This window comes from Pleurodeles waltl, chromosome 8, assembly GCF_031143425.1.
Source record: "Pleurodeles waltl isolate 20211129_DDA chromosome 8, aPleWal1.hap1.20221129, whole genome shotgun sequence".
Lineage (NCBI taxonomy): Eukaryota > Metazoa > Chordata > Amphibia > Caudata > Salamandridae > Pleurodeles > Pleurodeles waltl.
The window spans coordinates 712,668,093-712,693,171 of NC_090447.1; positions in this window are offsets into that span (position 1 = coordinate 712,668,093).

A 25,079-nucleotide genomic window follows, 5' to 3' on the forward strand; every position below is an offset into this window, starting at 1 on the left:
AGAAAGTGTGGGTCTTGGAGCCTGTGGCCCCAAGAGCACTCCAAGATAAATGGAGTGGACCCCACACAATTGTTGAAAAAAGGGAGAAGTCACCTATTTAGTTGACTTAGGCACTGCCAGGAGTCCCCTTAGGGTGCTCCATGTCAACCGCCTGAAACCCTACTATGACAGGGCTGATCTCACCCTGCTCATGGCAACTGATGAGGGACAGGAAGAAGACAGTGATCCTCTACCTGATCTCTTCTCTTCCACAGAACAAGATGCTCTGGTGGAAGGTGTAGTTTTGGCTGATTGTCTTACTGCTGAGCAGAAAGACAATTGCATAAATCTCCTAGATCAATTCTCTGAACTCTTCTCTACTGTGCCAGGTACCACTTCTTGGTGTGAGCACACTATAGATACTGGAGACAGCTTGCCTGTCAAAAGTAAGATCTATAGGCAGCCTGACCATGTCAGGGACTGCATAAAGCAAGAGGTCCAGAAAATGTTAGAACTAGGAGTGGTTGAGCACTCTGACAGTCCATGGGCTTCTCCTGTGGTACTGGTACCAAAACCCCATTCCAAAGATGGAAAGAAGGAAATGCGGTTTTGTGTAGACTATAGAGGTCTCAACTTGGTAACCAAAACTGATGCTCACCCTATACCCAGGGCAGATGAGCTCATAGATACACTGGCATCTGCCAAGTATCTAAGCACTTTTGACTTGACTGCAGGGTATTGGCAGATCAAATTGTCAGAAGATGCTAAACCTAAGACTGCATTTTCAACCATTGGAGGACATTCCCAGTTTACTGTAATGCCTTTTGGTTTGAAAAATGCACCTGCCACTTTTCAGAGGTTGGTGAACACAGTCCTGCAAGGGCTGAAGCTTTCAGTGCAGCATATTTGGACGATATAGCTGTCTTCAGCTCCAGCTGGGATGATCACCTGGTCCACCTATGGAAAGTTTTGGAGGCCCTGCAAAAGGCAGGCCTCACTATCAAGGCTTCAAAGTGCCAGATAGGGCAGGGTAAGGTGGTTTATCTGGGACACCTTGTTGGTGGGGAACAGATTGCACCACTTCAGGGGAAAATCCAAACAATTATTGATTGGGTTCCCCCTACCACTCAGACTCAGGTGAGAGCCTTCCTAGGCCTCACTGGGTATTACAGGAGGTTCATTAAGAACTATGGCTCCATTGCAGCCCCTCTTAATGACCTCACATCCAAGAAAATGCCTAAAAAGGTATTATGGACAGCAAACTGTCAGAAAGCTTTTGAGGAGCTGAAGCAGGCCATGTGCTCTGCACCTGTCCTGAAAAGCCCTTGTTACTCTAAAAAATTCTATGTCCAAACTGATGCATCTGAATTAGGAGTAGGGGCAGTCCTATCACAACTTAATTCTGAGGGCCAGGATCAACCTGTTGCTTTTATTAGTAGGAGGTTGACCCCTAGAGAAAAGCGTTGGTCTGCCATTGAGAGGGAGGCCTTTGCTGTGGTCTGGGCTCTGAAGAAGTTGAGGCCATACCTGTTTGGCACTCACTTCATTGTTCAGACAGACCACAAACCTCTACTTTGGCTAAAACAAATGAAAGGTGAAAATCCTAAATTGTTGAGGTGGTCTATATCCCTACAGGGAATGGACTATACAGTGGATCATAGACCTGGGAGTAGCCACTCCAATGCAGATGGACTCTCCAGATATTTCCACTTAGACAATGAAGACTCATCAGGTCATGGCTAGTCTTATTGTCCTTCGTTTGGGGGGGGGGGGGGTTGTGTAGGAAAGTACCATCTTGCCTGGCATGTTACCCCCAATTTTCACTGTATATATGTTGTTTTAGTTGTATGTGTCACTGGGACCCTGGTAACCCAGGGCCCCAGTGCTCATAAGTGTGCCTGAATGTGTTCCCTGTGTAGTGACTAACTGTCTCACTGAGGCTCTGCTAATCAGAACCTCAGTGGTTATGCTCTCTCATTTCTTTCCAAATTGTCACTAACAGGCTAGTGACCATTTTTACCAATTTACATTGGCTTACTGGAACACCCTTATAATTCCCTAGTATATGGTACTGAGGTACCCAGGGTATTGGGGTTCCAGGAGATCCCTATGGGCTGCAGCATTTCTTTTGCCACCCATAGGGAGCTCTGACAATTCTTACACAGGACTGCCACTGCAGCCTGAGTGAAATAACGTCCACGTTATTTCACAGCCATTTTACACTGCACTTAAGTAACTTATAAGTCACCTATATGTCTAACCTTTACCTGGTAAAGGTTAGGTGCAAAGTTACTTAGTGTGAGGGCACCCTGGCACTAGCCAAGGTGCCCCCCACATTGTTCAGAGCCAATTCACTGAACTTTGTGAGTGCGGGGACACCATTACACGCGTGCACTACATATAGGTCACTACCATTGAGAGGGAGGCCTTTGCTGTGGTCTGGGCTCTGAAGAAGTTGAGGCCATACCTGTTTGGCACTCACTTCATTGTTCAGACAGACCACAAACCTCTACTTTGGCTAAAACAAATGAAAGGTGAAAATCCTAAATTGTTGAGGTGGTCTATATCCCTACAGGGAATGGACTATACAGTGGATCATAGACCTGGGAGTAGCCACTCCAATGCAGATGGACTCTCCAGATATTTCCACTTAGACAATGAAGACTCATCAGGTCATGGCTAGTCTTATTGTCCTTCGTTTGGGGGGGGGGGGGGGGGGTTGTGTAGGAAAGTACCATCTTGCCTGGCATGTTACCCCCAATTTTCACTGTATATATGTTGTTTTAGTTGTATGTGTCACTGGGACCCTGGTAACCCAGGGCCCCAGTGCTCATAAGTGTGCCTGAATGTGTTCCCTGTGTAGTGACTAACTGTCTCACTGAGGCTCTGCTAATCAGAACCTCAGTGGTTATGCTCTCTCATTTCTTTCCAAATTGTCACTAACAGGCTAGTGACCATTTTTACCAATTTACATTGGCTTACTGGAACACCCTTATAATTCCCTAGTATATGGTACTGAGGTACCCAGGGTATTGGGGTTCCAGGAGATCCCTATGGGCTGCAGCATTTCTTTTGCCACCCATAGGGAGCTCTGACAATTCTTACACAGGACTGCCACTGCAGCCTGAGTGAAATAACGTCCACGTTATTTCACAGCCATTTTACACTGCACTTAAGTAACTTATAAGTCACCTATATGTCTAACCTTTACCTGGTAAAGGTTAGGTGCAAAGTTACTTAGTGTGAGGGCACCCTGGCACTAGCCAAGGTGCCCCCCACATTGTTCAGAGCCAATTCACTGAACTTTGTGAGTGCGGGGACACCATTACACGCGTGCACTACATATAGGTCACTACCTATATGTAGCTTCACAATGGTAACTCCGAATATGGCCATGTAACATGTCTATGATCATGGAATTGCCCCCTCTATGCCATCCTGTCATAGTTGGCACAATCCCATGATCCCAGTGGTCTGTAGCACAGACCCTGGTACTGCCAAACTGCCCTTCCTGGGGTTTCACTGCAGCTGCTGCTGCTGCCAACCCCTCAGACAGGCATCTGCCATCCTGGGGTCCAGCCAGGCCTGGCCCAGGATGGCAGAACAAAGAACTTCCTCTGAGAGAGGGTGTGACACCCTCTCCCTTTGGAAAATGGTGTGAAGGCAGGGGAGGAGTAGCCTCCCCCAGCCTCTGGAAATGCTTTCTTGGGCACAGATGTGCCCAATTCTGCATAAGCCAGTCTACACCGGTTCAGGGGACCCCTTAGCCCTGCTCTGGCGCGAAACTGGACAAAGGAAAGGGGAGTGACCACTCCCCTGACCTGCACCTCCCCTGGGAGGTGTCCAGAGCTCCTCCTGTGTGCTCCAGACCTCTGCCATCTTGGAAACAGAGGTGCTGCTGGCACACTGGACTGCTCTGAGTGGCCAGTGCCACCAGGTGATGTCAGAGACTCCTGCTGATAGGCTCCTTCAGGTGTTAGTAGCCTATCCTCTCTCCTAGGTAGCCAAACCCTCTTTTCTGGCTATTTAGGGTCTCTGTCTCTGGGGAAACTTTAGATAACGAATGCAAGAGCTCATCCGAGTTCCTCTGCATCTCTCTCTTCACCTTCTGCCAAGGAATCGACTGCTGACCGCGCTGGAAGCCTGCAAACCTGCAACATAGTAGCAAAGACGACTACTGCAACTCTGTAACGCTGATCCTGCCGCCTTCTCGACTGTTTTCCTGCTTGTGCATGCTGTGGGGGTAGTCTGCCTCCTCTCTGCACCAGAAGCTCCGAAGAAATCTCCTGTGGGTCGACGGAATCTTCCCCCTGCAACCGCAGGCACCAAAAAGCTGCATTACCGGTCCCTTGGGTCTCCTCTCAGCACGACAAGCGAGGTCCCTCGAATCCAGCGACTCTGTCCAAGTAACCCCCACAGTCCAGTGACTCTTCAGTCCAAGTTTGGTGGAGGTAAGTCCTTGCCTCACCTCGCTGGGCTGCATTGCTGGGAACCGCGACTTTTGCAGCTACTCCGGCCCCTGTGCACTTCCGGCGGAAATCCTTTGTGCACAGCCAAGCCTGGGTCCACGGCACTCTAACCTGCATTGCACGACTTTCTAAGTTGGTCTCCGGCGACGTGGGACTCCTTTGTGCGACTTCGGGTGAGCACCATTTCACGCATCCTCGTAGTGCCTGTTTCTGGCACTTCTCCGGGTGCTACCTGCTGCTGAGAGAGTTCCTTGTCTTGCTCGACGTCCCCTCTCTCTCCTAGTCCAATTTGCGACCTCCTGGTCCCTCCAGGGCCACAGCAGCGTCCAAAAATGCTAACTGCACGATTTGCAGCTAGCAAGGCTTGTTGGCATTCTTTCGGTGGGAAAAGACTTCTGCACGACTCTCCACGGAGAGGGGGATCCGTCCGCCAAAGGGGAAGTCTCTAGCCCTTTTCGTTCCTGCAGAAACCTCAGCTTCTTCTGTCCAGTAGAAGCTTCTTTGCACTCGCAGCTGGCATTTCCTGGGCATTTGCCCATCTCCGACTTGCTTGTGACTTTTGGACTTGGTCCCCTTGTTCCACAGGTACCCTAGATTGGAAATCCACAGTTGTTGCATTGTTGGTTTGTGTCTTTCCTGCATTATACCTCTAACACGACTTCTTTGTCCTTAGGGGAACTTTAGTGCACTTTGCACTCACTTTTCAGGGTCTTGGGGAGGGTTATTTTTCTAACTCTCACTATTTTCTAATAGTCCCAGCGACCCTCTACAAGGTCACATAGGTTTGGGGTCCATTCGTGGTTCGCATTCCACTTTTGGAGTATATGGTTTGTGTTGCCCCTATCCCTATGTTTCCCCATTGCATCCTATTGTAACTATACATTGTTTGCACTGTTTTCTAAGACTATACTGCATATTTTTGCTATTGTGTATATATATCTTGTGTATATTTCCTATCCTCTCACTGAGGGTACACTCTAAGATACTTTGGCATATTGTCATAAAAATAAAGTACCTTTATTTTTAGTATAACTGTGTATTGTGTTTTCTTATGATATTGTGCATATGACACTAAGTGGTACTGTAGTAGCTTCACACGTCTCCTAGTTCAGCCTAAGCTGCTCTGCTAAGCTACCATTATCTATCAGCCTAAGCTGCTAGACACCCTATACACTAATAAGGGATAACTGGGCCTGGTGCAAGGTGCAAGTACCCCTTGGTACTCACTACAAGCCAGTCCAGCCTCCTACACTGAGGGATTATAATCCTTATACTACCTGCTTCAAATATTGTATACACTTGGATAAACATAATAGGTAAATCACAGTATATAATATATTATATATGAGATAATATACTCCCTATTGTACATTTTACTGGTATTGCAAGTCACTGAGGAGTTCTATAACCACATATAGGCTCAAGTCGACAACTTCAATGAGACTTACAATATCTTTATAACGTACAGCTAGGGGTTTTCTACAATAAGAGCATGTTTACACCCTTCCAAAGAGCTCAAAGAATGTCATGTGGCAGGTGTGAGCAGCTACCTCATGAACGCCTGCTTTTTCGGGCTTGCTGCAGATGACTTTAGCTTTATGTCACAGTCACCATTGTACTCAATACTTTTTTAAAACATATTTTTATTGAGTTTTTAACTGTAAAGAAACCCAAAACAATCCGGCCCTCCTCTCCCCGTGTAACCACTTGACACATACTTGGTTCAGTATCAGCAAACATTCTTCAACTCTGCTCCATCTTCCTCTGCAGTGAGGAGCACTGTATTCAATATTTTAACACACGTGGAATGGGCTTTTAGTCTGCCATTTGCTCCTGGTGCAGTAGGATCTTCTCAACACCCACACATAGTGCAAATCACAGCAGACTGTCAATTTCTTGTCTGTTTCAATTTACTGCTCCAGATTCATCAGCTTTCCTCTTTAGTCTTGGGTTTCCCCACAGCTTGAGCCTTTCGATTTTGTTAGCGCATCTGTCCTTATTTGGTCTTTTATTGTCAATTTATAAGGCGATGCGTTAGAGGTTTGATACACCTTTTCACTACGCTTAGAGTGATTCCACCATAAGTCTCTAATTCACTACAATGTCAACATTATCAATAAACATCATCAAATACTCCTTGCAGTCAGTAATCTTTACAACCCATGACCCATAAGGTCACGAATTACCACATCTTTACATAAACGTTAGAACGTTTATTTCCCTATATTAACAATGCCAGTGTCACGTAAATTAGTCTAGAAAACCAACTGGTAAACATACATAAACAAGACCGGTTGACCAAATCTTCTAAAGAATCTCAATTTAGCGGACGCATTGACCACTAAACATTCGAGAGTCACAGTACAAATCAATTAGAAGAATAACTGCGCAATAGAAATAGGATAAATTTAGGTTCAGCAAAATAGGAACATCAATTGTTATTAATAATTTGTTAACATTCTCTGGGTCTCCCTAACTAACCTTCTGATTAAAATAGCATGTTTGGCCTTCATTCAAAACTATTAAGTCAAAGTTAATTTGTGAAACATCTAACTCTGGCTTTATCAAAATAGCAGTTGGTACCTAGAAACAAAGGGCAAACTTACAACAAGAACAGTAGCATTTTATTATACCTCTCCTCATATTGATCAGCAAGCTAAGATTATCTTCGTCAGTTGGACATCAGTTCGGTCACCAACGGGCAGTTAAAGGGGATGGTTCAGACACAAGGGTCTCTAAGCAAATCTTTGAACCAATTTAGAAGAAATATCGAAAGGATCAGCATTCAACCTCAGAATTTAAGCGATAAAGTTAAAGATAGAAAAAGATCATCATAAACTGTTCACCTCCTCAAAAAGAATAGAATAAACCTCTCCTCCCTCCAGGCAGTTGGGCTAAGTTAAAATCTCCTGAAGAACTTCCCACATTGTCATTGGTCAGGAAATCATACGTTTACAATTAGTCCAATAAGGATTAAACACCAAATCAAAGATATAACTAACTGTCTTTCACATGTTGATGATTGGCTCCTCTTGTCCTGTTCCCATCATCAGGCTCGTCAGGTAACATTTTTGAATCTATCTGTACTCCAGTCAGTGCATCCATTGTTAGCTCCTAGGAACATCACTGTCTCATGCATCAAACTATACAGTCTAACAACTACTAATACAAGGTATCCTAGTAAGCAGCTCTCATGAGAAAGTTAAACACATCTGCTAACGTTTGGTCAACAGAGTGTGAACAATCCATGTATTAATTTTTCTGGACATACCGTCCTACGATTTTTTTTAACAGTGCCACTTAATGTGAGGTGGTGCAGACTTGGCCCAAACCTCGCTAACTTAAGGCCTTTAATTAATAAAGCAAAATGCATAATGTAACATCATTAATATAACACACTACTACATTTTTTTTTAATGCAGGCACTTCAATTAATAATATTATACATTTAATAAAAGCTTTACATATTTAATAGAGGCCACTCAAGTGGGCACATTTTCCAAATCGCACATTATTTTCTATATTAGTCAAACTCTATGCAAATTCTTAATCCAGAATACAAAAAATTAATTAGTAATAAACTTAGTGTTCACAATTTATCCCTGCTTTTCGCATGGTTGAGAGTATCCTTCCACTGCTGATCTCAGGAAGCTATTTCACCTATTCTTTTTTTCTGTGGCATTGTAGCTTTAGCACTCAAGGGGAGTTGACATTGTGCTCTTACTCCCCTCTATCTCTCTCGCTTTTTCTTCCTCCTTCTCCCTCCCTCCTCTCCACTTTAGCTGCTTTTGCAGTCATCCTTAGTATAGCCCCTTAAAGAAACACAGCATTTGCATCTCTCCCTAGCCCACCCTCAGTTAACTCTCCTACTTCGCAAACATTAAGGGCTATTGCTACTGGGTGTCTCTCTACTCCCCCCATGCCTTTCTCTGCTTCACCTGCCCCCCGCAACCTGCCTATTCCCTTCTACTGTCACTATTGGCTTTGTCACTGCTTCTGGATGTGAAGCACAAGCACTGGCAAATCCTTTACTACAAACGACTTTGGCAAAATATTTTTTATGCCTAAGATGGGTGTCACATTGCATCTATATACAACATGAAGCGCAACTTGGATCTGTATAACAGTATTACTTTGTTATATCAGTCCATGATGGCTGTCACTTTGCATGTAGATGCAACATGTCAGCTATCTTGAAAGTATACAAAATAATTTTATAGGATGGCTTCGTCTAGTATTAGCTTTGCCAATGTTTGTGTTGCAAGTGTGTTGGGAGCATTGTCAAAGCCAATATCGTCAGCAAATAGGCATTGACAAAACAAGCCCAATTGGCCTTGTCAGTGTTTGTTTTCTTTGTGTTCTCTATCGTGTAGTTTTGTTTTACAGTTGAAAAAAAAGTAAAGCAATACAGAGAATGCGTGGAAATGACAAGGATTGGATGCAATGCTTAATGTTCATCTTGGCAAAATCGTGAGCAGTGCATTTGAACTCCGTGGTTTTCCCTCTCAGTTTGCCAGTAAACACTATGCAAGTGAGATCGCCCCACCCCCCTTTTCGTCCTCTCCAAATACTCATGTGACAGGCCATTTAAATGATGACATACCTCAGTACAGTGATGATCACATCAATAAATCATACATGATGATAATGTTGGAGAATAATATTGATGCTAATAATAATAATTATTGAAATTGAATGTCAATAAATAGATACAAGGAATGACTTGGGAAAAGCTCAAAAATGGCATCTACTAGAAGAGCTACCATTCTCCTACCTATAATCCCTCTGAAACTCTTTAAAAAATCACTCTATGAAGAAGCTGTTCCTAGAAGTTGTGAGAAGTGGGGTTGCATCTGCTGCTGTGCTCTGATCAGATCTCCAGAGTACATCCCCAATATCACAGCATAAGGTGAGATCCTCCTTCCATCCCTGGGCAGGGCCTCACACTGCTCGAGTTATCTGCAGGCCACATGCAAAACATATTTTCCTCTACACAAGACTACTCCATCGTGCATCACTGCTGTGGTTAAGAGTAAGTGGTAATAAAGGCTCATAGAACCTGAATGGCACAGAAGTCATTGAGGTGGCATAATTCTTTGTAAAGTGTGTGGGCTGGGAGAGCCTCGCAAACATCATCCACTCACCCAGGACAAGATGAGTTGACCCTTTAACAGCTCATATAGGAGATGGTCTGTCTCCACTGGCTAATGATTGATGATGAGCAGATCTGGTGGCAATGCCTTTTCCTGAAACTTTAGGTGGGGTCACACTGAAACAGATTTCATTGAAGGAAAGCATGGCATGAAAACCCACATGAATCAATGTGGTCATACAGATGTGCTCGTAGAAGAATGTGTTTGAGCCTTCCTGACCAAACTCTTAGGTCTGGAGCTCAGGCAAGGATCCAAGATTTAGAACTCCCCTCTCTGGACAGTGCCTGGTAAAGGTATTGTGCATTAAAATCAAAGGATCCAGTAGAAGGAAATGAAGTGGTCAGTTTGATGGGGTGTTGACAGGCAACTGGCACTAAATGAGTGGTTGGAACCCCAAGGAAGTGCAGGGTGAAGGTCAGGCATGTGGCCCTTTAGGGTCTTCTGGTTCCTAGGTAGGTCGCAGTAACAAGTAACGTGCGCAACTTCATTCCAAGTCAGTGGCTGTGAAGTATCCTGCACTCTGAGTGCCGATGAGAGCTGGAGCAGATTTTCTTGTAAGCAAAGGTAACTCCTCTCTGGTCTACTTAGCATAATCTTACTTCGTGGAGACCTAGGCTCTTTCTGCGGCATAAGCCCCAGGTGTCACCCAACCTTGAAAACAGAGACAATTGAGCCTCATGCTTTGCTGTCATAGGTCGCAAGAGAGGTGCCTGCCGACAACAACATAATAAACTTGACAAATAACCTTTATTGAAAACTCAAGTTGCCCTACTGCCGAAAATAGCACCACTGGAGTTTCCCCCTTCAGGCTGAAACCAAGGAACTTGACCCTTCCTTGTATAATTGTACCATCCACATTCTGCCACTTGGGAACTGCTTTAGAAAGGAAAATGGATGCAGTCAATGTTGCACACAGACTTCATTATCGAAAAAGTAGGTGTTGCTAAGAAAGACTTCTTTGAGACATCTGGTGAAGTAAAAGAACATTGAAAGATCCACTGACTCAACTTTCCAGTGTGACTGATCTGCCAGCTACTGTGCCTACTTTACTGTTGATACCTGCAAACCTGGGGGGAGAGGGATAGGGGAGGGGTTAGAGAATGAAACAAAGTTATCCCCATGCCCGGATGATTTGGCAAATTACAATAACTTCTGAATATACTTTGAACCACTTGGTCTATATATTCATCCCAAAAAAAGTAGAGGCCCCAGTAAAGCAAGCACTGAGGCTAGAGTAACTTTGAGGACTGATAGATTGATCTGACATCACCTTTGACTCTGAAGGCAGACAGAATTTATTGAACTGGGGCAGTGGCGTAACTAAATTTGTGTGGGCTCCCCTACACAGTACAGGGAGGGGCCACCCACTGGACTCACGCAGGAGCTCTCAGGCCAGAGCACTGTGCTGAGGGGGCCCCTAGATCTAGTCCCCCCTCTATACTGCAGGGGATGCAGGGGCCTTTGTTACCCCACTGAACTTGCACAGTGTTACGTTTGTAATTAGCATTAGGAGCAGAATTTAAATTTTGCTTTCTGAATGTACGTTGAGTAATATTATGATGAGTTAGATCAAGGACAGCATCTGCCCCCATAAACAAAGATTGTATTATCCAATTGTCTTTTAAGGTACCGTTATCTAACATCTTGGGTTCACCCTCAGAAGAACGAACGAATCTCACCTTAATATTTTTCTATCCTACTAACTTGCATCCCTTTTTTCGGCCTGTGCCCCTCAACATGATATTTAAAAAGGTGTCTCTAACTAAGGAATATTGGATATTTTGAAATACTGACCTTTTGACCAGGATTCCAATATCCTCAAGCCTATATCTTAATTTTCACAAAAGCATTATCAGCCATGTGCCTTCCAAGTAATCAACAAGTTCTTGACACATGGTCCATGACAAACCAGATATCCTTGAGATTTTGAAGTTGAATCGTGTGAGGATATTTTGGCACCACTCCTGCAGAGTACATAATTAGCATCATGAAAAATTATGCTATTGCCCCCTACCCTGCGCTGCGGTGCACCATATTTTAAATACGGTGCATACATGGTGGCTGTTGGAATGCGATAATGGGCGTACAGAAATAGGCGCTGCACTGAGTGCAGCGCCACTTTCCATAAATCTGCGCCTAAATCCTTGTTAGTGTGTCTCATACTTTGAACTTATAGTATTTTTGCCTTGACTTCATGTCATTCTCTTGCTGCATTTGATTGACCCTTATACTTATTTCCTACATTGATTTGTTGTGCATATTGTTTATTACCTTTTTATGTATTGTACCTTGAATTATTTATTAAACCTTAATGGTTCACATTTTACTACTGACTCCAGAGAATGTATTCTCTTGAAATGGTGATTTTAATCTTGTTTTTGGGTGCCATTTAGGGACACTTACTTCATACATTTTTGAGACTCAACACCCCGATTCTGTGTAGGCACTTTATCTTGATTATCTGATAAGATAGCATTAAAAGTTTCATCATTAACTAGTTACGAACAACTAGCAAAGAAACTCACCTCAAGCCCTGACACTTTCCTGTACATGCACCAATTTTGAAGGTTTTACATCATATTGTGTAAAGTGTTTCTTAGTTTGCCTTAGGCTTTTTCATTCTTGATAACGTCCTCTTTTTATGTGAATAAATGTCACTTAAATACAATCTGTCATACTTCCTGTAATCTTGCCTAAATATATCTCCAGTTTTTTGGCTTTGTTCTGGTCTAACCATGTCGAAAATGGTGAGAGGATGTCGAGTTTCTTCATCTATGTAGGAATCACTGCACACTTCCTGAAGAGACTACAGAGAATACAAAACTCAACAGCAGGACTCATCTTCGACCTCCCCAGATGGACCCATGTCACACCCCACCTGAAGAAGCTACACTGGCTCCCAATCCAGAAGAGATGTCAGTTCAAGATTTTGACCTACGCAGATAAAGCTCTGTGCAATGAAGGAACAGCATACATTAACAAGTGCCTGACCTTACACACACCTACCAGACAATTATGATCTGCCTCCCTCTTCCTTGCAGATTCCCCCCGGATCTGTTGAGCCAACAGCGGAGGATGCCCCTTCTCACATCTGGCAGCCAGAGCTTTTAACAACCTTCCACTGCACCTCAGGACAGCCTCATCGGTCCAGCAATTCAGGAGAGAACTCAAGGCCTGGGTGTTCGAAGGAACATCACCTCGCAGCAGCTAGCAACCCCAGCACCTTGAGATCCTCATGAGTGAATTGCGTTTCTATATAAATGATTGATTGATTGGTAGAGAAGAGCTGCCAACTTTGGACCTAGGCAACCATGTCCTAATCTTGGCTTTGGCTTGATATCTTGTGATTCTGGGCAAATGCCTTAGGGCCTGATTTAGATATTGGAAGGTAAGTTACTCCGTCACAATGATGATAAGTATCCGATCAGGAGAAATCTAAATTCCATTATATCCTATGGGATTTAGATTCCGGCAGACAGGATATCAGTCACTGTTGTGACGGTGTCCGCCAATATTTAAATCAGGCCCTTCATCTGTCTGTGCAGATCTCACCTTGTGTATTGTAAATGGTGCTCATGTAAAGCCCAGTGCCTTTTTAGCCTATTTTGCGCTATGTAAAAAAACTGCAGACAGTTTAACCTTGTCACTCCTTTCTGATAAACCATTTTTCATACGTATTTGTTTGGTATAGTCTGTCATTGTTTCAATACCGCTCTGTTATTGAGTAGACCAACTGGAATCAATGTTTCTTGACCAGCAGACAATGCCTGAGTGTGCTATAAAACACCCAACTAAGTAAATCCTTGGGATTTGAGTCTGGAGTCAGAGTTCCAGAGTATGTCATACACAATGCCCCAGACTGGGAATAGGATTGACTTAACCTGCCAAATCTTAAGCCAGAAGCAAACTCAAAACAAATTAATAGCGGAATCCCTTGGGTGTCTGATAGAGGAGCTTGACTGCAACAGATTGTTAAGTTGTCTACACATATGGGAATAAAGTCTTTCACGCCCATTACCATGGAAAATCCTGTATTTCCTCAACTGCTCAAAGAACTTATCCTGAATGTCAATGGTGAAGGCAAGGAGCAGTAGTGAAAGAGGAGAACTTTGTTTTTGTACCTACTCAGTTGGAAAATTGAGAGGGTAGGACCTCAATAACATGAATTCTGTCCAGTAGAAAGGCCTGGCATGAACCCACTTTGGGCAGCTTACGAAGGACACACTAGAGAAGGCAATTGGTAAGGCCTTTTGCGAGACTCTTACCTTCCACATTGATCTGTGATATGGGTTTATAGGAGGCACACTGATTTGCTGCCTTACCCAGCATTGGGAGAACAGTAATGAGTGCCTCTCATATCTGGTAGGAGAAACATGTCATGAAGGAATGGAGCCACCAAAGAGGTGAGGCACTTAAAGAGCTGCACCAGTAAGTCATTTGGTCCTAGAGTCCTCCCTGATACCGGCTGACAGATCTATCCACCATGCTTTTTGGCTGAGATCATGTGACCAAGTTGATATGAATCTAAAGTGGACAAAGAGGGCAAGGAATTGAATTGAATGTATTACAGAGTAAGTAGAGCAATTAGATGGCTGTAAAGACGTATTGGAGGAAGCAAATTCTTCAGCCACTGTTTGTCTGTCTATCAGTGAAGTGACAATGGCACAGAGTAGCTCTCCTACATGGGGATGTGTCAGGGGATGGGTCATCGCAATAAAATAACCAGTTAAGGTACCTACCTACTTTATACCCACAACTGTATAGCTGGGTTTGTCCTGCAAACCATGTTACCCATTGTTCTTACATGTATTACTGGCTTGAATGCCTCGCATAGCTTAGCCTGTGAGTCAACAAAATTCAGCTTGGAACCAGGAATGTGTTTTCCTAACATGTACTAAGCAAACACATCATCTGTGAGCTGCCAATCATGTGGTCACCACAAACCATTGTTTCAAGTGCATTGGTGGCAGAGGGATATCATCAGTGAAGGCTTTGTGAATATTTCACAGGACAAACACACTCTAGGTGTGGATATTTGCTGTACTGTGATTTTGCAGCCTCTCCCCTCTTGAACTATGTTTATTCTTTGTCCTTACACTTTACTGCATTAACCACATTAGTAACAATGCACCCCTAATCCCCTGCAGCTGTATTTCACTAACTGCATCTGCCGCATTGTTTAATTATGTGGTGCAGGGCAAGCTGCAAGATGTCCATTTCCATCAAGGATGAAGCATGAAGGTTGTATACATCACTGGAGCATAGTCTGAGACACTGTGAGGAAGGATGTCTACCTCTGATACTAAGTGGCAGTCCACTGTTGGCACTCACAAAAAGATCTAGTCTGGAAAAGGACTCATAGGCACCCAAGAAAAAGGTATATTCTCTGGATGGAGGGTGGAGCATAAGCCAAGTATCCATAAGGCCTATTATCAAAGTCTTTGAGAGGGGTTTGTGAGTTGATGGCATGCAGTGTGCCTGTTGAGATATTAGTTTGTAGCCCCAATGAAATCTCTCACCACTACAAAATCTCTGAGAGGGCTTTCAAGCACCAGTGGACTCATGATTGATAGGAAAGAAGCAGTGACTGGGGTGGAGCATAAATATAAACACAAATGATTGGATGTCCTTCTAGCGAGCCAGAAACAAGGAGGTACCGTTGTTGATTGTCATGCCTAATGTGCTGTATATAGAAGGGAGAATTTCTACAGAGAATTAAAGCTACACAGTGGGACCAACCTTTGAAGATAGCGTGCACTACATTGATGAACCTGTCCCTCTTCAAAAAGAGGGCATGGGAATCTGTTAGATGGTCCACCTGAAAAAATATAGTATGTCGGGTGAGCGATGTTTAGTGGCTCTAGGGACAGCCCCTCTCTTACCTCTGTGAAAGAACTCAAAGACAAAGTCCTACCCTTATGTCAGATCAGGGTGCATTAAAGTAACAAATAAATCACAAAATTAATAAAGGTTAAACCTAGGAGTCAATGTGCCACCCAGGAAACAGTGCTTGTACAGTGGTGAAGAAAAAATAAGGAACAATGATGTTTACAATAAAAAAAAACAGGAAATCTCCCCCACCTTATGCTCTAGCTTGAAAATATCTCTGTCCTATGATTGTTACATGCTGTGCAAAAAGTCCTAGGAGGAGCACCTAGGGCATGATCCCAATTCCACCCACAAATCAACAAAAACTAGAGAAAGGACTTGTGAATAACTGCATAGCCGTACAGCAAACAAAATATTAGAAAGCAGCAATCATGGGAAGTCTTGCCCACTTGGATCACCAGTCCTAGGATAATAGGATGGGTGGGTGTTCTTGAGTTTGTGCAGGAGGAAGGGAGCATGTCTTGGAAAGGCATACCTTTTAGGGCACTAGGGCAAAGTAGTCCTTTGGCAGCACTGCTTAAGGCAGAGAACCCACAACTGAGTCATTGCTATCAGCCACCCTCTTATAAACATCACTGGAAAGGAGGAGGCAGAGCTCTGGTCTCTCAGATTGCAAGCACCTTACCTGTTGGGTTGACAAAACAGTTAGATGTGAAGGGGCATTGCCCATCGAAGAGACAGGGGTATGGTGCAGTTACTTAGCTGACACTACCATTCAGGAAGGTGGATATGAAGTTAACAGAGCTAGAAGGGGAGGATTGCCTTGAGTTGTATTTCTCTATAGTTACTGTTGCCCCAGGCCTGTCATTGGTCAGAATGGTGTCTCTTGAATAAAAGAATAAGTAGGACCCAAGACACTCTTGCATAGCGACTGCATTGGTTGGAGGTACCTTGTAAAGAGAGTATTATGGCTTTTCAACAGAGCAGTACCCATAGAGAAGCTATTAAATCTGTATTGGTGTGTCACATGCACACAGTCTGTTATCAAAGCTGGGTCCATTAAATAGATCTTTCAGTGTAAGCATTTTACAGCCTCATCTCAATGACCATAGAAGGTGGGCGGGGCAGGGCTGCTTTGGGACAAAAAACCCTGGACTTCAAGGCTTTGCTTTTACAGAGGGCCCCCTTCATTGATGTGCATGCGCTCAGAGGTGCCACTTAAGCATGATTATGTAGTGAGTCAGAACTCCACCCGTTAAGGTCTCCTGGCAATTGCAATTATTCAAATGTGTTGATGGTTCAAAGGCAAACTGAATAGGACAGTTCCCAAAAATCTTTTGGCATGTTTCATATGAAAGGTTCCCATTTACACGTTAATTTCGCAGGGAATATGTTACTTGGTCCAGTGGTATAAGAGACTATATTATATTGAGATAGAAGTGTTCTGCGGGACTCTGTTTTTTTCCGCAAAGTATAGCCAAGAACGGGCGCAGCCTGGCAAGTTGGGCTGCTGGATGTCCTAGAGAGATGCTCTAATAAAGCCCTCTAATATCCTACTTAATCCTTGCACAAGACGTAATGCCTGCGGCCTGGCCATTCCAAATTGAGGAAGAACAGACCACATAAAGGCCATTGTACAAACACTTCAACCTCAACATCTTTCACCTTTGCTTGCTGACACCCATGCCCCTCGCAGGGGCCACACCAAATCCCGCATAGCCAGATTCTTGAATTTAAAGGACAGACACTGCATCTTATCGGCTGCATGAAAGACATCAGACATTAGTTGTGAGAACCACAAACTTGCAGTCATTCCAGATTACACAGAAAAGGTTCAAACACAAAGAATAATGATGAATGGAGTGAAACAGATCATTAAAACACTTGATTTGAAATACATGCTACTATGTCGGGCTGCCTTAAAATAATTGCACATGGGAAAATCCATTTTCGATATACCTGAAGTTGTGTGGGCATTGTTGGAGATGTGGGGCAAAGACACCCGCGCTAGCCCAGAGAAACCCTGCCCAGCCTTGGGACTGTGGTCGCATGACATCTCCACAAAGACGCACTAGTAACAATCACATAGCCAAAGGCACACAAGGTTGCTGGAGACGTTTACCCCGTGGCCCATTACGTACCCTTAGTGTACAATATAAACGGGGCATATAAAACATGCTAGGTAACGCCTACTGACATACTCGTAGAAAATACTCCGGTTGGGTAGGCCACAACGCTCATTTTACAGAAACTAAACCTCAAAGGAAGCACTTAGAAATATAAACGTAGCAGATGCCGCAGTTGAAGCTCAGCTTCTGGAAAGGACAAGCCACCCTAACTCTTGGGCTTGGCAAAGATAAAGCAAGGCTGTGCGCTCAGAGATCCCATAGCAGAAAAGATCTAGAATCCATCCTGGAGGTGAACTGATGATGTACTAGAGCGTAATCTGTATCTGACTGTGACGCGCGGTTTCTATCTTCCTCTGCTGGAGACACAGAGTAGAAGGTTCTCCCTTTATAAAGCACCTGTAAGCTCCGCCTGCTGAGCCACGCCCCGTTCACCCTCGAAGTAGATAAAGGAATTCCCGCCTTTTACCACGATGATGGACAGCTTTCCAAAACGACCCCACTGCGTTTACCGCCGATTTCCGGTGGTGCGTTGTTGATGCTCAGAAGCACGAGGACATCTCCACAAAGACGCACTAGTAACAATCACATAGCCAAAGGCACACAAGGTTGCTGGAGACGTTTACCCCGTGGCCCATTACGTACCCTCAGTGTACAATATAAACGGGGCGTATAAAACATGCTAGGTAACGCCTACTGACATACTCGTAGAAAATACTCCGGTTGGGTAGGCCACGATGCTCATTTTACAGAAACTAAACCTCAAAGGAAGCACTTAGAAATATAAACGTAGCAGATGCCGCAGTTGAAGCTCAGCATCTGGAAAGGACAAGCCACCCTAACTCTTGGGCTTGGCAAAGATAAAGCAAGGCTGTGCGCTCAGAGATCCCTTAGCAGAAAAAGATCTAGAATCCTTCCTGGAGATGAACTAATGATGTACTGGAGCGTAATCTGTATCTGACTGTGACGCGCGGTTTCTATCTTCCTCTCCTGGAGACACAGAGTAGAAGGTTCTCCCTTTATAAAGCACCTGTAAGCTCCGCCCGCCGAGCCACGCCCCGCCCACCCTCGAAGTAGGTAAAGGAATTCCCGCCTTTTACCAGGATGATGGACAGCTTTCCAAAACGACCCCTATGCGTTTACCGCCGACTCCGGTGGTGCGTTGTTGATGCTCAGAAGCACGAGGACATCTCCACAAAGACGCACTAGTAACAATAACATTGCCAAAGGCACACAAGGTTGCTGGAGACGTTTAACCCGTGGCCCATCACGTACCCCTAGTGTACAATATAAACAGGGCGTATAAAACATGATAGGTAACGATTACTGACATACTCGTAGAAAATACTCCGGTTGGGTAGACCACATGCTCATTTTACAGAAACTAAACCTCAACAGGAAGCACTCAGAAATATAAACGTAGCAGGTGCCGCAGTTGAAGCTCAGCCTCTGGAAAGGACAAGCCACCCTAACTCTTGGGCTTGGCAAAGATAAAGCAAGGCTGTACGCTCAGAGATCCCATAGCAGAAAAGATCTAGAATCCTTCCTGGAGGTGAACTGATGATGTACTGTAGCGTAATCTGTATCTGACTGTGACGCTCGGGTTCTATCTTCCTCTGCTGGAGACACAGAGTAGAAGGTTCTCCCTTTATAAAGCACCTGTAAGCTCCGCCCGCTGAGCCACGCCCCGTCCACCCTCGAAGTAGGTAAATGAATTCCCGCCTTTTACCAGGATGCTGGACAGCTTTCCAAAATGACCCCAATGCGTTTACCGCCGATTCCGGTGGTGCGTTGTTGATGCTCAGAAGCACAAGGACATCTCCACAAAGACGCACTAGTAACAATCACATTGCCAAAGGCACACAAGGTTACTGGAGACGCTTACCCCGTGGCCCATCACGAACCCTTAGTGTACAATATAAACGGGGCATATAAAACATACTAGGTAACGCTTACTGACATACTCGTAGAAAATACTCCGGTTGGGTATGCCACGATGCTCATTTTACAGAAACTAAACCAATAACAATAAAATACACACACACTCTTTTAAACCTGTCTGACTAAGTATTTTTTACCCATGATTCTAATTATGTATTGTATGTGCATATGTGTGTGTATTCATGTGTGTGTGTGTATAAATATATATATATATATGTGTATGTATGTGTATATGTTGTTTCTGTGCCTGGCATGTTTGTGGATCATTGCATGGGTTGTTATACTAGATATCTATGAATTTCTGCTCTCTTTTTATCACACTTATCTACTCATCACTCTTATGTCATGTCTCTATCAAACTATCCTCCATTCTCACTCGGACTCATCCCAAATCCCTTCGACCACTTTCATCTCCTAAATATCTCTGCCTAAGCTCTTCCCTCCACATCTAACTCACCAAACCTCACTCTACCTCTGTGACCTCCCACACAACCCTACTAAATTCTCCTGCATTCATCTCACCCTGCTACTATGCTCCCCCTAACCCTTCCACATCCTCTTTCTCCTCCGCTCCCCTTTTATTCATCTCAAGCCTTTGGATTGAGTAAATGAAGGATAAACTCCCAACTAACACTTCTGGATTTCTTTCCTCCTCCATCCCTCCATTACTCCAGTCAATCTAACTAACAAACTCTCATATCCGCAACTCAAATTAACTCATAATAATACTAAAACTGTACTCCTTATTTAAATTATACTAATCCATCACTAATTCTTGTTGGGTACCGGAGTAGCGTGCTACTCATCGAAAAGCGCTTTGACGCCTCGTCAGGGGTAGTAAGCGCTATATAAATACGATTACAATTACAATTACAATTACATACAGAGCAAGAAGGTCAAACGGCTGTGGACAGACAGACTCCCTGAATACTGGTTCAAGAGGATGGAACCATAGGAGAAGAAGAGACGAAGAATAATGACGACTCACAGATTATTGACAATCTTCTGACCAAGACAGTTTGGATGTGGAGCAACTGGGGGACAATTGCATCCTATCATGAAGAGCCATCAAGTTCTGGGGCATGAAGGGACTACTGAAAACATTTGATGGAAACTTTGATATAATCACATACACATGATTATGCACAGGAAGACGTACGTCTTGAGAAGGGAAGGAACCCGATATGAAAGTACAGGAAAAGACTTTCATTCTCCCTATTAAGACTGATGCCATATGCATAATGATTATTAGACACAAGGGCTAGTTGAGGGAGGTACGACTTAATCTATTTTTTCTCCTCCAGGTAACAACGTTATGTGCATTGGCAGGGTCGAGGAGAGGAGTTAGGACTGCTTGTGGCTACGGATTGGTGTAGTGATACTCTGGAGAAGGGATGGGACTGTGCTGGTTGATAGCTGCCCACTACATATACTGAGTAATGCTTTATATTTTACTTTTTAGATGCTGAATTGGGCCGTATTTGAGCAGTTAACTGTTTTTCGATTTTTGATACAGCCCAAGTGACAAGCATATAAGAGGTAATGGTGTAGCCAGTGGCTGCCAGTAATTTTACCAGGGATGATGCGCAGGGCCGTACACACGCACGTACAGACACACACACACACACACACACACACACACCCATACCCATTCACAACACTCACTCAAAAATGCACGCACATTCATACATGCATCAAACCAAAAAACTCATAAAACTTACCTTCACTGTAGAGAGGGAAGCCTCAGAGGTCCCAGGAGAGTGGAGACTACTGCCTTCCCTCATTGTGTGACCTAAGGTTGCCCGTCACAGGGAGGAAGTGGTCAGTGAGACGGCTGACCCCACTCCACTCTGTGACGAGGAGTCACATATTGACACTCTGCCCATGGCACTTCAGGGCTTGAAACTGAAGCGCCCAGGCAATCAGTGACGCTCCCTCCCCCTCATTGTGAGGAGGAGGAGGGCTTCAATGCATTTTTCCCACGCTGAGAAGGTTATGCCCACAGGGTTGTGAAATTCTCAGCCTGGCAAAATTCAGCTCAGGCAGCCAGGAGCATGCACATTTAGCACATGTCTGACTCCTGGTTTCCTGACCTGAGCAAGAAGAGTGTCTGACAGACGCTAGTCATGCTGGGAAAAAGGTGGGTGCATGGCCTCAGTCTATATGGATGGGCCACGGCTGGGTGTAGCTTACATAATACAGGCCTGGGTGGGAAGGATGTATTTAGAGTGATCTTTGGGAGGTGCTCATGCAATCATTGGCAGGCGCATAGTTATGTCTGGGAGAACTTATGTTGTGTCTGCCCCTGGTTAGGACAGCGGAGGGAACAGTTTCATTTTGGTTCATTTTAAAAGACAAAAGTGCATTCATATTATCTGATGAGTCAGCAAACCACAATTATCCGGCACAACACACTTGTCGTTCTCGCTATATAGGAATTTAATGGCAGGCCATCACAAATTTTTCATCACCTGCTGTTAAATGCGATATGTGAGGATGGCACGTGGAAAATTAATCTCCTGGAATGAGCATGGCTTCAATCACTTCCCAAAGCCTTATAGAATTCATGTCTACCTCAAACCACAGGGAATTCAGATTGCAATGTTGCAAGAAATGCACTTGGTAAGATTTGACGTTGAGAAAATAGGGAAAAAATTAGACTACAGCTCATTACTCCATGTACTTGAGGGTCATTCTTATATTGATAGCATTGAGGATACCATTCCAAGAACATGAAACTACTGTCGACCCTGAGGTTCCATACGTAATGGTGAGGTACCTGCTGGATGGAGTGGAGACCTATTAGGTTAATGTGTATGCTCCAAATGCATATGATAAGACTTGTTTTCAGGGAGGCCATACAGTCAGCTCCCTCATACTTGAATCTGCTGTTCATTTGGGCAGAGACGTTTACTGCATCCTTGAGATTCATTTGGACAGATGTGCTCCGAGAGACGAGGTGAAACCAGGAATGGTGTTGGCCCTGAAATATATGGTATCAGAGGCAGACTTAGTAGATATTTGGCAGTTTCAGCACCCTGGTGAATAGCAGTACTCTTGTTACTAACCTGCACATTGCTCCTAAAGAGGACTTGACTACATTCTGACCATACTTGATGGCTTACAGGTAATGGGCACAACAAACTACCTACACAGATTTCTTTCAGACCATTCCCCTTAGTGCTTACTCCGAGACATGTGCAAAGAAAACTTCAAATACTACCTTGACGACTCAGACTTGAGACGCTGACTGACTCCTGTTTGTGTCTTCTGTGAAGAGGACTTTACATCACTTTTTTTAACATAATCATGTAACCACACAGAGTAGGACAGTAGAACGGGAGGCTTACAAGGTGGTATCTGGCGGGGGGCATAAATGCATATCACAGATAGAGGAAGCCAAAATGCCTCTAGAACCCTCACTCCAAGATATACAAAGGGACGTAGAGGCATTAGAGCTAGGTGTATTCTCAAACCCACAGCAGATACCAAAATTGTTGGAGATGACATCTGGGATAGATTAGACAAAATTAGCATTACCCAAAACCCAATACAGGCAGAGGCTCTATGGAGAAGGGAATAAGGGAATAAATTGGGCTGGATGTTTGTGTGGTCACTAAAATGGGAATAGTCCCAAACTCATATACTAAAACTAAGACAAGAAAGGGCAGCTGACATAATAAATAGGGAAGAGACTAATACTAATGCTAAATGCAAGACGTATCTTGCGGTGCAATACACCCAAAGGACAAACACTCTACTAAATGAAATTGGGGAATACCAAGCAGAATTGAACAACCCATGGTTGTAGATATAACTGGCCATTTTCAAAATACCACTGAAGAAATCAAAGAAGCGCTAGGTGGAATGTGAAATCTGAAATCCCCAGGGCAGATAATTTGCCAGGTGAACTTGTTCTAGCTGATGCCCATTATAGTAGTCGGCAGACTTTTGCAGACTTTTAATGAGGCAAAAGAGGCTGACTTGTTCCTGGCATCCATGTGACAGACCCCGATCACACCTGTCCCTAAAGAAGGCAAAAACCCGACACAGCTGGCACCTTCCCTAAGCTGAGCACAGATGTCGGGGCACTGTGTAAAGTGCTGATAAATAGGGCCAAGACAGTGGTGACACAATAATGCAGTCAGGCTTTATCTCAGGTAGGAGCGCTATGGATAATGTTAGATGTTTGACCCATATCTTGGATTCAATCACAAAAGGTCAGGGCAGTTTTGAATTGACATTATTAGATATTGAGCGTGCTTTTGACATGGATTATTGGCAATGTCTGTAGGCACTGATGGGGTACATGGGGTTGAGCACTGGGATCATCGCCTAGACACATTTACTGTAGACATAGCTCACGGAGATGTTGCATCCAGGGGATGTGTTGTTGAATGAGTTAATGCTAAATAGGGAGACACATCAGGGGTGTCTGTTGTCACCTATGTTATGTGGTATTGATATTGAACCCCTGGTGTGTTCACTATGTGTAGCCATGACGCCCACTATGCTGCTGCACAGTTACAGCATGCAGTGCATTGGTTCTATCTGAGCGACAACTGAGATAAGGCTTTGATGGCGGGGTCTTGTCCCACTACAACTTTAATTGAATGTTTAATGATGGGCTAAGTACATGACCATCCTATCCAGGACTGGTTAAACAGGCAGGAGTCATATGATTATGAGTGATAAGAATAGGTTTTAAGAAATCATAGGTGCGGATATTCCAGTATGGATGTTGGAACCATGCAAAAATATTAGTAAGCACATGTCAATGGCGAAGTGATGGGAAAGTGGATGTTGCACTAGGGAGACCCCTACTTCAATAACAATTTCTCATATATGCCCACGCTTGGGAATGATTTTAATTAGGAACAGGTCAATTTTTGAAGCATGCATGTTTATCACAAGAGACCCGAGAAATATGGAGTACACTTAGGAGGAACCTCCAGTAACTTAAACAATGATAACTCTACAAATTGTACAAATTTGTACAGAAATCTAGTGGGCAAGGTGACCTCTGACATATCATTTCTGCAGAACATAGTGACTGTTCTGTAGGGCCTGGGGCCCTTCGTAAGGGCGCAGAGGGCAACACCTTCCAAACCGGGTAGTGGCTGGGTAAAAAAACACATGCAGTGACTTAATGACATTAAGGATGACTGTTATAGCGTGTTTATCAACTGCCTTATTATATTTTAAGTTGGTGGGTGTTTACACAACAAGCTTATATTATATATATGGTGTAAAATGATTTTCATAAACAGTAACAATATTTTGTAGTAATAACTATACTGGTGTAGTAAGTACACAAAGGGGTCTTTCAGGGTTTGAAAGTACTGCTTCTTTTGCAAGCATTGCGGCTGTGACAGTGTTCTAAAATTGTAAATATGGATACTGGATGTGCTTAAATGTCGCACTTCTTGAAGGCTGCTCGTAAGGCGGTCTCAAGAAGCTCTGGGCTTGCGGTTTGCAGTGAGACAAGTATTTGCCACCTCTTTAAAAGTCAAGCGTCTCTAGAAAGACTGTAAACTGTTTCTTTCTACAGGTTACATCCACAGATTCCATTATTTTCCAAA